The sequence below is a fragment of the Helianthus annuus genome, chromosome 16, assembly GCF_002127325.2.
Source record: "Helianthus annuus cultivar XRQ/B chromosome 16, HanXRQr2.0-SUNRISE, whole genome shotgun sequence".
Lineage (NCBI taxonomy): Eukaryota > Viridiplantae > Streptophyta > Magnoliopsida > Asterales > Asteraceae > Helianthus > Helianthus annuus.
This window is the reverse complement of record NC_035448.2, coordinates 146,860,816-146,875,670: the sequence shown is the minus strand read 5'-3', so window position 1 is coordinate 146,875,670 and position 14,855 is coordinate 146,860,816. Positions and strand designations below refer to the sequence as shown.

Sequence of the window (14,855 nt, the reverse complement as noted above, 5' to 3'; positions counted from 1 at the left end):
CTGAGGTACCGGTGGTGCTAATAGAATATCCACCGGCCTTCGCGGAATAGGCTGCTGATTGATCGGGTCAGGTTGATGATACTGCTGCTATAGCATCGGTATCGGTTGCACCTGCGGTTGCTGATATGGAAGTTGTTGAATTAGTACTTGCTGCTGCTGCACAAATGGTTGATAACCCGGAACATTCTGATTTCCCGTTTCCATAGAACCGAACTCTATAGCATACCTCTCAACATTTGCTGTTCTTAACACTTGGCGATCCCCTTGCTGCCCATAACTATCGTATTCTCCGTACCCATCGTCGAACTCTCTCGAACTTGTCCCTTAATCAACCGTTGCTACTTTGTAGGAAAATTGCTGATGATCGGGTTGATAATGAGATGGATGTGTTGATTAAGGAATCGTAGAGGATGCATTAATTGGTTGGGTGTGGCTCGGTGATGCGGTGTTATCATCTGCAATGATTCTCACGTATGGAGATGACTATTGTATGTTGGCTGTCCGCAAGGTGGCAGACGGGTATTGCAGAGATGTCGTTTGATTGGGAGCTTGTTGAATGTTCTCAAGGTTTGGGAAAAATGTTGAGAATTGTGGTACTGGAGAGGTAGAGGTAGGTTGTGTAGACTGTGGTGGTGGTGGTGGTGGAGCTGGTATGGTAGTGTTCGGTGATGGTTGGTTAGGTGTTGGTGAGAATTGTTGCTGCTGTAGTGGGTTTTCCGGTTGTTTTCCAGAGTTGCCAAGTTCTTCATTGTTTTGGGTGTTGGTGTTTGTAAGATCTTGTTCTCACGATGTATTACTCGCTTTGTATGCTTCACTGTTCTCTCGATCTCTAGGTCGAACACTAATGGTGATGACTTCCCAGAATTCCGAGTATGATGCATACACTTTCTAGATCACCTGCACAACAAAAACAAGAAGACCTCGTGTAAATCCGAACAAAACAAAGTAAAACTATTTTTGAATTTTTGTCTATTTATTTTAACTAAAAACTAGAACTTAACACTAAACACTTTGTGCACGCCTCCCCGGCAACGGTGCCATTTTGATGCCTGTCGTTAAGGACATGCAAAACCTATTTAAACTATTAGTATAGAGTAAGCAGGGTATCGAACCAAGGGAGTATTGTGGAAAGTGTATGATGCCAAGTATTAATTAACTACTACTGAATTGGAAAATCGGTTTGATTGATTATGAAAATTATCTAAATTAGCAAACAAAAATTGAGATTTGAATCAATAAGAGAGAAAATGGTTCCTCCAGATTTCAGGTTTTACAGTTAGCATCAACTATGTGTTTAATCGTGACACCTACATAGACATAAGTGTTAAACTTGATTAACTAATTGTGATAACCAACGACTAAGTACTTCGGTCAATACATAACGGGAGGTTATCGAATGATTATCAATTACAATTACCAACCCTAATCCCATGACAAATATATCCCAATTACTAGAACTCTCGGGAATTGAATGTTTAGAAATCAAGGTTTAAATAAATGCAATTGTTTACAATCAATAAATCAAATCAAAGTGAAAAGCATCGAATGCTTAGATCACCAAGTCAAAACGATTATAGCAAACACATAGTATCACCTAACTTACAAAAACCCTATCACCTAACTTACAAAAACCCTCCATCCGGAGGAAACAATAGAAGTTTAGCCGCTCATCTCGCTTACAAAGTCAACAAAAGCTTGAATTGATGATGAATTCATGATTGTAGTGGATGATTCGGTAAGAGAATTGATGGATTGCGGTGAAAAGCCTTGAACTCGGAGCTCTCGGAGTGCCTAAGATCATCCTTGATGATGAGATAATCATTGCCAACAGTAATAAACCCTAATATATCCCATAGGACCCAATCTGCGCGTTTTTCTGTCCTACCAACCGTAAGCTACGGATTGAGGACCGTAGCTTACGGTCCAGAATCTCTGTTCACAAAATCAGACCCAACCGTAACCTACGGTTATGAATCGTAGGCTACGGTTCACAAACTCTGACCAAACCTTCATTACACACACCCATCCGTAACCTACGGTCGCGCCTGCCTTTGTAACAACTGTCACTAAAAACCATAATTAGGATGGTAATTAGCTATTAAGAAAACCCTAATTGAGAAACCCAAGTAATTCTGCACTAACCCTAAAATTTCCAGAACAATCAGAATCAGGATCAGGGCCCCTAAAACTCGGGGGGGGGGGGGGGGGGGGGCAAAACCCTAGTTACGATAATCTAAATAACTTTCTGGCCATTTAGAATTTTCCAAATTCATCAACTCAGCTAAGTTACTTAGACACGAAGCTACCCTATGAAAATAGGTGACCACTCGCGTAGCGCGACACCTATAGGGGGTACCCCTCGCGCTACGCGACAGGGTCAAAATTCGGGTATAAATAGTAGAGGTTGGGACTTGAATTCTGGCACAAAATCGACGAGAAAATTCGTTCTGTACGTTGAGATATCACCAGATTACTCCAAAAACCTTGAATCGCTGCCGCAATCAGGGTAATAACTCGATCGCTATTACGATTCAACGTCCGATCGATTGTAACTATCCAACGATAGTCCAGGTGCTGCTCAATTGAGCTTGCACTTTGATTATTCGTCGTGATTTCGACTTGAATATTAGAGTGCTGTTCGAATTCGGACTATGCTCTGTTATTCGTTGTGAATCCGATTGAATTATCGAGTATTGCACTGATTAATCGTTGTGAAGGTTTAATCTCGTGAATTGTCGTAATTGCTGTATTAGTTACAACCCCGTTTGTGTGAATTAGGTTAATCAGTAGGCTAGACTCTGCCCAAATTGAATCAGCAATATATCAAGGATATATGTAAGCTAAACTTTGCCCGTAGAAATCTGCACTGTGAGTTCATTTCTCTTTTCTCACCGTTTGTGAGTCCATACTCTTTTATCACAAGTTTTATCACCTTTTTGTGAAACAATTATATTGCAAATTGCTTTCTAAAAATCCTAAATGGTTACCAGTTATACTTACAGTGATTAGGTATTATATTTTGGGAGGTATTATGCATTATTTGATTCTCAGAAGGTTAGCATGACCACAATTATAACTAATATTATTCTTAATATTAAATTATAAATCTAAATGGTGTATACCATAATCAAACAGTCAAATATAATACTTTTAGTCAGGTTACTATACACTGATATTACAATTAGTGAATTAATATATTTTGATAAGTTATAATAATTGACATAACATGTCATTATTCTGAATTGCATGATTTGGTGCTGAAAATAATATATTTGACAAAAGTAATAAGACATCATTATGTCCAAAGTCACTAGCTGAAAGAATGATCAGCAGTGATATGTCCAAAGACACTAGTTGAAAGAATGATCAACAGTGATAATGACCAGAAGCACTAGTTGAAAGAATGATCAACAGTGCCATGAATAGAATCGCTAGTTGAAAGAATGATCAACAGCGATATGACCAAAGACCGATAATGTCCAGAAACACTAGTTGAAAGAATGATCAACAGTGTTATGAACAAGTGATATGGTCAGAGTCACTAGTTGAAAGAATGATCAACAGTGATATGACCCAGTCATAAGAATTGCCTAATGATAGATGAATTGAATAACAGTAAAGTATAGTTATTTGATTAATTCACTATTGGATGGAAGTAAACCAATGAGTGATATTATTGCTGTTATATTGGAATTGCTATTATGTGACAAAATACTGATTAAGTAAGGTAAATGCAAATAAATATAAAACCTTAATACTGTAAGGTATAACAAGATATTTGTATAAAAATGGAATGAATTCACTCAGCATTCCCGCTGACAAAACCTTTTTCCAACATGTTTCAGGTAATTACCATAGATTGGAATAAAGCCTGGATACGGCACTGAAAGGCATCAAGAAATGGCTTATTAAAGAAATATTGTTTTATAAAATAAAATTTATCTTTATTAAAGGTACCATTTTAAAATAGGGAGTTATCCCATCTATTTAAATCAAATCCGGTGTTTTCTAAACTCTGATATTTTTCCTAACTCACGGTCCTGATGAAAATTCCGCTGCAATGTTTTTCAAAAATAATCACCGGTACCACGGGACTGCTCACGGCACCCGATTCCGTCCAGGGTGGGTCGGGGGTCGTGACAGAAGGTGGTATCAGAGCTAAGCCATTACTTTGATCCTATAAGTGTTGTGATAATAATATTTAAATTTAAATAAAAGAGTTAGGAGATTGCTATTAACTGGTAGCACATCTAATAATATTCAAAAGTTGAATAAGAAAAGATGCCTTTGTATAAGTTAAGCCACTTGTTTAAGCTAATTAGGTGTTCTTTAATACCTAAACAATAAAGTTAGGAAACTAATACAAATTAACTTATGTGTTATACATGAATATGTATATGTCTATATGCACATATAATATCCTGGGGGTATTATTTTGTTTTAATTATTTTTGTGATATTAATAAGTGAAAATATTGGCAATCCAGATGTCGAAGGAAGTATCACATAATCCAGAAGTTCATGCTAATAATGAAAATCCTTTGGATAAAAATGCTATAGAAAATCTAATAGCTCAAGGAATAGCTAATGCTTTACCTTTAATAATTAAAGCTGTTAAAAATCCCATAGAACCTACCAAAGCTATGAGCAGTAAGCATACCCGTGACGATAGTTTTAACCATAGTGTCAATAGTGATAATAATGATATTATCAAAACCCCATTTCCTAAGAAGAAGAAGGCGATGACTCTCGGGTGTACCTACAAAGAATTTCTAGCCTGTAAACCAACTGAGTTCGCGGGCAGTGAAGGTGCCACGGCTGCTCTGCGATGGTTGGAAAAGACAGAGGCTGTTCTTACGATCAGCAAATGTGCTGAAGAAGATAAGGTGATGTATGCATCTAATCTCTTTAAGGAAGAAGCCTTAGAATGGTGGAATACTATTCTTCAGGCAAAAGGAAGGACCATGGCTTATACCATGAACTGGGACAAATTCAAGGAAGTAGTAGAAAGAAAATTTTGTCCTCCTTATGAAAAGGAACGAATAACTAACAAGTTCCTAAATCATAAAATGATAGATGTGAATTGTCGTGAATATACGACAACATTCTTCGAATATGCAAGAACGGTACCAACTCTGGCTTCGCCAGAACCCGTACTAATTTCTCGTTATATTTGGGGATTAGTTAGCGAAATCCGAGACATAGTTAAGGCCGTTAGACCACAGACTATTGAGGAAGCAGTTGAACTAGCTAACATGCTGACAGATGGACTAATCCGCACAAGAGAAGAAAACAAGAAGAAAGAATTAGCCCAGAAAATTTCCCAAGAACTCAAGAAGAAAGAAACTGAACCGTCATTGGAGCAACCTATCTGCAGAAACAATAACAAAACGCATTCAGGACGATGTCGTTTTAGGAACACACCCTACTGTGACTTCTGCAAGATGACCGGGCACATAGAAGAAGAATGCAGAAGGAAAACTAACGTCTGTTACAATTGCGGGGAAACCGGACACATCAAACCATATTGCCCGAAACTAACCAAAACATCTAACACCAAGGCTAGAACAACAGACGGAGCTAAGACGAACGCGCGAGCATACACACTTACTACACAAGAAGCAGAGATGATTCCAGACGTAGTCACTGATATATATCTAAGTTAAGTTATTATTTGACCCTAGTACAAACAAAAGTTCATAAATAAATACATTCCGTCAAATATTTCCTCTATTTCAGATCCATACCAAACTTGTTTGGTTTTCACTTTCGTTGAATCATTTATTTGGTCACGATCACCTTGTGGTGACGTTTTCACAAATTTGAAGCTTGTTGCACCTCTTACATACGGGTTTAATTATTCATTCATGTTGAATCACTTTGATTTATTCTATCAAAACAATCTTAACACAATCGTGTGCTAAGATAATGATACACAAATTCATTTCATATTTCCGTGTATCTATCGAGCGCTTCGCAATCTTTATTGCTTTATCATCTTTGATCATTTCAATTTCAATCCAAAATCCTAATGTATTTATTTGAAACATTCGGATTTACTTCATTTGATTTACATCATGGTGAAACTCGTTTCATTCACCACTACTATGACACCTTGTGGCGTCATAATAAATTTATAGCTTGAACTATTTTCAATTTCACTCCTAATATACGAATTTTAATTTTTGGTTCATATTCTTAACCAGTCTTAATACAACTATGTGTTAAGATAAAAGTACACAGATTCATATCATATTCCGGTGTACTTCCTAAACGTTTCTTCTATCATCAAAAATTTTATAATATTTCATTTTGTCTTTTCAACATCAATTGAAACTCCTATTTGAAATGAGTATCCAAGTTTTCTTCATTTAAACTTTCAGTTGATTATACGGTGAAATTGTTCGAGCACCGTAACTATTGAAATTATTCCAATCATTACGACACCTTGCGGAGTCATTACAAACTTGTAGCTTGGGCTAATCCTAATCATACGAACCATTCAAAACCCACGTATATCTTTCGTTTGGCTCATTATTTGAAAATAGTCTTGATACAATTGTGTATTAAGACAATGATACACTAAACTTTATTGTATTCCAGTGTATCCTTGCAATGTCAACACACTGATTTTTCTTTTAATATGATTCGATAATTAACAATCATCTTCGTCCTATTATTTCATTCTGACCTTATTGATTCTGAGTCTTCCCCAGTTGCCAATCAAAGTAAGTCTTCTTTTGATCATGAATTTTATTCTAAAAAAAGTTATTTCACTAAACAGATATCTATTTGATCATATATCTGTTGACTTGAACCTAGTCCTATTCAAAACTATATCATTTCATCTCATTCAGTAGTCATCGATTTCTTGAACTATTTCAGTTGGATTTTTTTTAAACTCTACTGATATAACTAGTATTCACAAAATTTGACTCTGTGTCATTTACCTTAAGAATCTAGTTCCATTGACTAAATTATGACATAAATCTAACAGAAATATCATAACCCAAATCTCGAGGACGAGATTTTTATTAAGGTGGGGAGAATGTAACAACTGTCACTAAAAACCATAATTAGGATGGTAATTAGCTATTAAGAAAACCCTAATTGAGAAACCCAAGTAATTCTGCACTAACCCTAAAATTTCCAGAACAATCAGAATCAGGATCAGGGCCCCTAAAACTCGGGGGGGGGGGGGGGAGGGGGGGGCAAAACCCTAGTTACGATAATCTAAATAACTTTCTGGCCATTTAGAATTTTCCAAATTCATCAACTCAGCTAAGTTACTTAGACACGAAGCTACCCTATGAAAATAGGTGACCACTCGCGTAGCGCGACACCTATAGGGGGTACCCCTCGCGCTACGCGACAGGGTCAAAATTCGGGTATAAATAGTAGAGGTTGGGACTTGAATTCTGGCACAAAATCGACGAGAAAATTCGTTCTGTACGTTGAGATATCACCAGATTACTCCAAAAACCTTGAATCGCTGCCGCAATCAGGGTAATAACTCGATCGCTATTACGATTCAACGTCCGATCGATTGTAACTATCCAACGATAGTCCAGGTGCTGCTCAATTGAGCTTGCACTTTGATTATTCGTCGTGATTTCGACTTGAATATTAGAGTGCTGTTCGAATTCGGACTATGCTCTGTTATTCGTTGTGAATCCGATTGAATTATCGAGTATTGCACTGATTAATCGTTGTGAAGGTTTAATCTCGTGAATTGTCGTAATTGTTGTATTAGTTACAACCCCGTTTGTGTGAATTAGGTTAATCAGTAGGCTAGACTCTGCCCAAATTGAATCAGCAATATATCAAGGATATCTGTAAGCTAAACTTTGCCCGTAGAAATCTGCACTGTGAGTTCATTTCTCTTTTCTCACCGTTTGTGAGTCCATACTCTTTTATCACAAGTTTTATCACCTTTTTGTGAAACAATTATATTGCAAATTGCTTTCTAAAAATCCTAAATGGTTACCAGTTATACTTACAGTGATTAGGTATTATATTTTGGGAGGTATTATGCATTATTTGATTCTCAGAAGGTTAGCATGACCACAATTATAACTAATATTATTCTTAATATTAAATTATAAATCTAAATGGTGTATACCATAATCAAACAGTCAAATATAATACTTTTAGTCAGGTTACTATACACTGATATTACAATTAGTGAATTAATATATTTTGATAAGTTATAATAATTGACATAACATGTCATTATTCTGAATTGCATGATTTGGTGCTGAAAATAATATATTTGACAAAAGTAATAAGACATCATTATGTCCAAAGTCACTAGCTGAAAGAATGATCAGCAGTGATATGTCCAAAGACACTAGTTGAAAGAATGATCAACAGTGTTATAATTAAAATCACTAGTTGAAAGAATGATCAACAGTGATAATGACCAGAAGCACTAGTTGAAAGAATGATCAACAGTGCCATGAATAGAATCGCTAGTTGAAAGAATGATCAACAGCGATATGACCAAAGACCGATAATGTCCAGAAACACTAGTTGAAAGAATGATCAACAGTGTTATGAACAAGTGATATGGTCAGAGTCACTAGTTGAAAGAATGATCAACAGTGATATGACCCAGTCATAAGAATTGCCTAATGATAGATGAATTGAATAACAGTAAAGTATAGTTATTTGATTAATTCAGTATTGGATGGAAGTAAACCAATGAGTGATATTATTGATGTTATATTGGAATTGCTATTATGTGACAAAATACTGATTAAGTAAGGTAAATGCAAATAAATATAAAACCTTAATACTGTAAGGTATAACAAGATATTTGTATAAAAATGGAATGAATTCACTCAGCATTCCCGCTGACAAAACCTTTTTCCAACATGTTTCAGGTAATTACCATAGATTGGAATAAAGCCTGGATACGGCACTGAAAGGCATCAAGAAATGGCTTATTAAAGAAATATTGTTTTATAAAATAAAATTTATCTTTATTAAAGCTACCATTTTAAAATAGGGAGTTATCCCATCTATTTAAATCAAATCCGGTGTTTTCTAAACTCTGATATTTTTCCTAACTCACGGTCCTGATGAAAATTCCGCTGCAATGTTTTTCAAAAATAATCACCGGTACCACGGGACTGCTCACGGCACCCGATTCCGTCCAGGGTGGGTCGGGGGTCGTGACAGCCTTCCTCTTTTTTCCTTCACAATCAACTTTCAGCTAATGACAAACAAGCCCCTGCACTTTGCTTCCTCCAATCCCTCTCATATATAAGCACAAAATAACTTCTAATTTATTACCAAACGGCCCTTGAACTTCATTCCTTCATATAGATTGCATCCTTAAGACTTTACATCACCCGAACAAGCTCCAAATTCCATTCTCGAGCTGCGATATCCAATGCAATACTTCTGATGTGCGTGAAGTGTGTTATATTTTTAATGTATATTTAAGCCCTTTTTACACTTTTAGCCAAGTTTTAAATTTATAAAACACGATATTCACTAACACTAAACACACATATGGGCAAGTGCACCCATCGTTGACGTAGTATAGTGTTGGTAAGATACTGAGGTCGTCCAAGGACACAAGAGCTTTTAATACCGGTTTATCCTCAACGTCTAATCAAATCAAAAAGTGAGAAAAATGTTTTTTAAACTAAGAAAATAAAAACTAACTAAATGCTGAAAAATAAAAATAAAATAAAAACAGATAGACAAGATGAATCACTTGGATCCGACACGTGTATTAGTATAACCTTTGATTATTTTCGCACTTTTGCACTTGTTTAAGAGATTATCTTAGTTATTGTAGTAGGCCCCTCTTTTGAAGACGACGTTACCCTCAACCCAGTAGTTTGAGTCAGCAAGGATACAATCCTAAAGGGTCGGATTATTGAAAGATAATGAATTAAGTTATTAATGCAAATTGTGGTAGGCCCCGCTTTCGGCGGTGACGTTACCCTCGGCTAAGTAGTCTGAGTCAGCAGGGATACAGTCCTAAATAGCCGGGTTATAGTATTAATAGTAGTTAACTTATGAGGGGGTCAAAGAGTTTGGATCCCCGCCATCCAATACCTATGGGCATTGAAGGAGATCCTACTGAATTTGACCCAGGTCCCAAGCAGGACCTCTAAACGCTGAACAAGGGCAAGACCTTTACCAAACCGTTCCCTTAACCCCCGACCAGGTAGCCAACATACCTCCATATAGACCGTGGAGATATGAATGGTGAAAATCTTTTATTTTATATAGACAGTAAAATAATGCCAAGACACCACGGACAAACGATAAGGAAAGATCACCTTCAACATAAGCAACTAGTTATTAAAGTCATTAATACAAAACCAAATAAAAAGTGCAAAAGATTAAAAATAAAACGTATTATACTAAACACTTGTCTTCAGCAAGTGATGTAAGAGACTTAGGCAAACATGGCCTTGATTGTCAAGAACTCTTACGATCAATCTTGGATCCCGAGACGACTCACACACTCTACGATGGACAATGGATGATGGTGGTGGATGATGGTGTTATGGTGGTGGTGGGTGGTGGATGAAGTGTGAGAGAGGTGGTGTGCCAAGGGATGAGATGGAATGAAACCAAGCACTCCTATTTATAGGCTGAACAGAAGGCTGGGCACGGCCCCGTGTCCGCTGGACACGCCCCCGTGCCCGTCTGACACTCTCTCTCCTCATTAATTGTAATTCGCAATTACAATTAATGCGCCTGCTGTACTTTCACCACGCCCCCGTGCCCGCTGGACACGGCCCCGTGGTGGGCAATGGAAGCTTCTATAAGTTTGTTTATGCTGCTTCTTGGGCATGGCCCCGTGCTGGCTGAGCACGGGGCGTGTTCAGTCTTCTTCTTTCTCTTCTTTGCCTTGGAGGATGCCGTTGAGGGTCCGGGCAGTCTACTTTTATTCCTTTTCTTGTATTTATTCTAGAATTAGTTGTCTTTTTGCTTCTTTTGTGAATTTGAGCTCATTTCATCCTGAAAATACAAAAGAAAGACAAAAACACTCTTTTTCCAACATTAGTACTTAAAAAGGGTTAGTTTTCTGCCTTAATTGATGTGATTTATATGTTGTATTTTACACACATCAAATACCCCCACACTTGAACTTTTGCTTGTCCTCAAGCAAAACTCTTTAAATGTGGCTTACACTCCCAAATGGAATAGGTAGAAGAGAAAGTTTTTGGCTTGTCATAGAGTGTCGGGAATCCAAGATCTTTGTAAGTTTTATTTTTATTTATTTACAATCCTATTCGTTATGATTTATTTAGAACGTTTCACAAGATAAATTACTTATTCGGGCATAGCATGCCTCATTAAAATTCCATTTATATACAAGTTCACATACCTCACGGGAGATCACTCAACACTCGGCCGAAGGTGTAATTTTTTTTTTTTTTAGTGAATCACTCGAGAGCGGCATGGAACTTACGCCTTCCATAGGCTTGCCAAGCAATCAATCCTCCTCCTTTTTAACTTTTTACCTTTGTAAATATCAAGAGGACTTTTTGGGTGAAGGGTTAGGCTTGGGTTAAAGGTGGGTGGTTGGGTTAGTGGTTAGTAAAAGGGCGAAAATCGTAAAAAGCGTCGGTTTTCGTAACACACCTTCTTTTTAGTGACTTTTTATTTTGAAGTATTTCTCCAAACAAGCTTTTATATAGCTTTTGTTTGTTTTTGACTTCATCATTTTTTTTTTGATAGGTCACATAAAATAGCGAGCTTACGAAAAACCGAGTTTGTTACTAAAATAAAGGGTGAAAAATTAAAAAAAAGGGTTTTTGGTGGGTAAAAAGGGTTTTAGGGTAATGAAATGAAAGGTTTAGGCTCAAAGGGGCTAACTAGGGGGATTTTGGGTAGGTGGTAAAAAAAATAAAAAATAATGGTGTAGAAAGAAAAATATGGTTAGTCCTAATGCCTCCATCACTTACTTACTTGGGTTTAAGTTGGTAAGGACCGGAAATGTATCGTCGTGGCAAGTTCTAGAGTTGTAAGAACCAAGCGGCTATTCACACAAGAAACGAAAAATGAGCATTTAGTCTAAAGATGTATATTTGTATGCTCAATAAAGGCTCAAAACTCACTTTTGTGGGAATGGGTTTTTAATGCGATCAAGTATATATAATCGAATTTTTAACTAGACTTGTTATGCCGTTTCGTAATTTTCTTATGTTGGTTCTTTGTTATCACGACGCTATCGGTTGTAAATTTGTAAAAATATAACCTTTTTAGAACTTGTTATTCCCAAATTAAACCAAGACAAGTAAAAAAATGAAAAGTTTTTGAAAAAATTTGGGGTGTTTAGCGGTTCCAATAGAGTTTTGTGTAAGGCTTGTAATTAGGATTTGCAAAATTCAAGGTTTTAGCATCCCCCCCAAACTTAAATTACACATTGTCCTCAATGTGTCCCAAAAATAAGGTTTTCGGTTGATTAGAATGTGTAAAAGTGGGTTAAAAAGAAAAGATTTATGTTACTGGCATCCTGGACACGGCCCCGTGGTGACCGGGCACGGCCCCGTGGTCAGGTGCCAGTAACAGAAATTAAAGAACTAAGACAGAAGCCTGGACACGGGGGCGTGTCCGCTGAACACGGCCCGTGTCCAGTTACCTGTACTGGGCGTTTTTCTGCAGGTGGCTCAGCACGGGGCCGTGTTGGTTGGGCACGGCCCGTGTTGAGCCTTCTGTGATGGAGATTTGTGTCGGGTTGCTCTGTTCTTTGTGCATGGGGCCATTTTTCTCGTTCCCTTTTTCATCCATTACCACCATGAGTGTGTTTTATTCTGCAAATTAAAACTAAAGGATTAAACTAAACTAAGGATAGTTCCGCGGAATGCCTCCGTGGTGCGCCACGTTTATAAGGGTCCTTGGCTAGACCCAATGCGAGGTTATATGTTTTCTGAGTGGGATGCCTGGCGTCCCATGTTACACCGTCGGAGAGCAGCATCCAAGCTCGAATCAATAACCTTCATGTAATTGACCGGGTCGTCGTCCTCTATTCTCTTCCCAACTCCGAACTTCACTTCATCATCCCCATACCTCAAGGTGAGTGTCCCGTCATTCATATCTACCACTGCTTGGGCGGTGGCAAGGAAGGGTCTCCCTAGTATGAGGGGGACCTCGGTGTCTTCCTCCATATCGAGTATGACAAAGTCAGCTGGATAAACGAATCTGCTTACCTTTACCAAGACATTCTCGATGACACCTTGTGGGAATTTGACGGATCGATCAGCGAGTTGTATGCTCATTTTTGTAGGGCTCGTGGTTCCTAAACCGAGTCTTTTGAACATTGATGAGGGCATGAGGTTAATGCTAGCCCCAAGGTCGGCTAAGGCATTACGAACGGGTGATTCCCCTATTGAGCAGGGAATCGTGAAGCTTCCGGGATCGATTTTCTTTTGGGGAAGTTTATTGAGTACGAGGGCGGAGCATTCTTCGCCTAAATTGACTAATTGCAAACTTTCAATTTTCTTTTTATGTGTAAGGAAGTCCCTCATGAATTTAGAGTACTTGGGCATTTGGGTTAGGACTTCGATAAAAGGAATATTGACATGCAATTGTTTTAACAGACTTTCGAACTTTGCGAATTGCTCAGTGGTCTTTTGACGAATTAACCTACCGGGGTATGGAACTCGAGGAGCCTTGATAGGCTCTGGTGACGGAGGGGAGTTCTTTTCCTGCAGAGGTGTGGGTACTGTTTCTTCCGTTGGTGGTGGCACTTCTGCAGGCCCTACGGTGCGGTTCCGTAGTGTGATGAGGTGAACTTGCGCTTTTGGGTTCGTTTCGGTATTGCTAGGTAATGCGCCTTGCGGTCTCTCGGCAAAATTTTGAGCTATTTGATTTAATTGTTTTTCTATGTTTTGAATACTAGCTTGTTGATTTCTAAAATTTGATTCTAATTGTAGAAATCTTTCCGAGTTTTTCTTATCAGTGTCGGAGACGAGGCAAGATACAGTATCTTCGAGCCTTTCTCGTCCACTTTGTTGTTGAGTGAAATTTTGTGACTCATTTCTTGGTTGCTGAAAGTTTGTTCGTTGGGTTTGTTGGTTACTACTATTGCCGGGTTCCCTCCAACCAAGGTTTGGGTGGTTTCGCCATCCTTGGTTGTAAGTTCCCGTTGGGGGACCCGACGGCCTAGGTCTATTATCAATGTAGTTTACCATTTCTTGTTGATCGTCTGTTTCTTTCATGCAACTCCAATTTTCATGTGACCCACCACACCCTTCACAAGCCATAACCGAGACTGTTTTTGTCATTTCCAATTTTTTTATCTTTGAAGAAAGGGCCTCGATTTGGGCTTGTAAAGAAGTGCTTTCATAGACCTTATGGGCGCCCGGGGCGATAGACTTATTTCCCCGGGGGGTGTGCCATTGAAAATTGGTTTGAGCAATTTCCTCAATTTGATTATATATTTCGTGTGGGCGTCGATTACCTAAAAGTCCCCCGGAGCTAGAATCAAGTGTCTGCCTAGTGTGTGGCAACAATCCATTATAGAAAGTGGATACTTGTTGCCATATTGCGAGGCCGTGATGGGGACACTTGCGTAATAGCTCATTGAACCTTTCCCAAGTTTCATATAAGGATTCCCCGTCCTCTTGTGAATATGTATTAATTTCAGTCATTAACTTAGCAGTTTTAGCGGGAGGGAAATACTTATATAGAAATTTTTGGGCTAGTTCATCCCAGGTGTTTACCGATCCAGCTGGGAGGGCGTTGAGCCAAGCTTTCGCTCGGTCTTTTAGTGAGAAGGGAAACATACGGAGGCGGATGGCGTCGTTTGATGCTCCATTGATCCGAAAGGTATCACATATTTCCAAGAAATTAGTTATATGTAGATGGGGATCCTCGTCC

The 14,855-nt window shown here is 38.2% G+C and overlaps 1 non-coding gene across 1 annotated transcript; it reads left to right on the top strand.

The window, feature by feature from the left end:
• Positions 1-14,525: 14,525 nt before the first annotated feature.
• LOC118488653 lies at positions 14,526-14,632 on the top strand. The gene has a single exon (XR_004885197.1). It is a non-coding gene; the product is annotated as a small nucleolar RNA R71 (small nucleolar RNA).
• Positions 14,633-14,855: the final 223 nt, after the last annotated feature.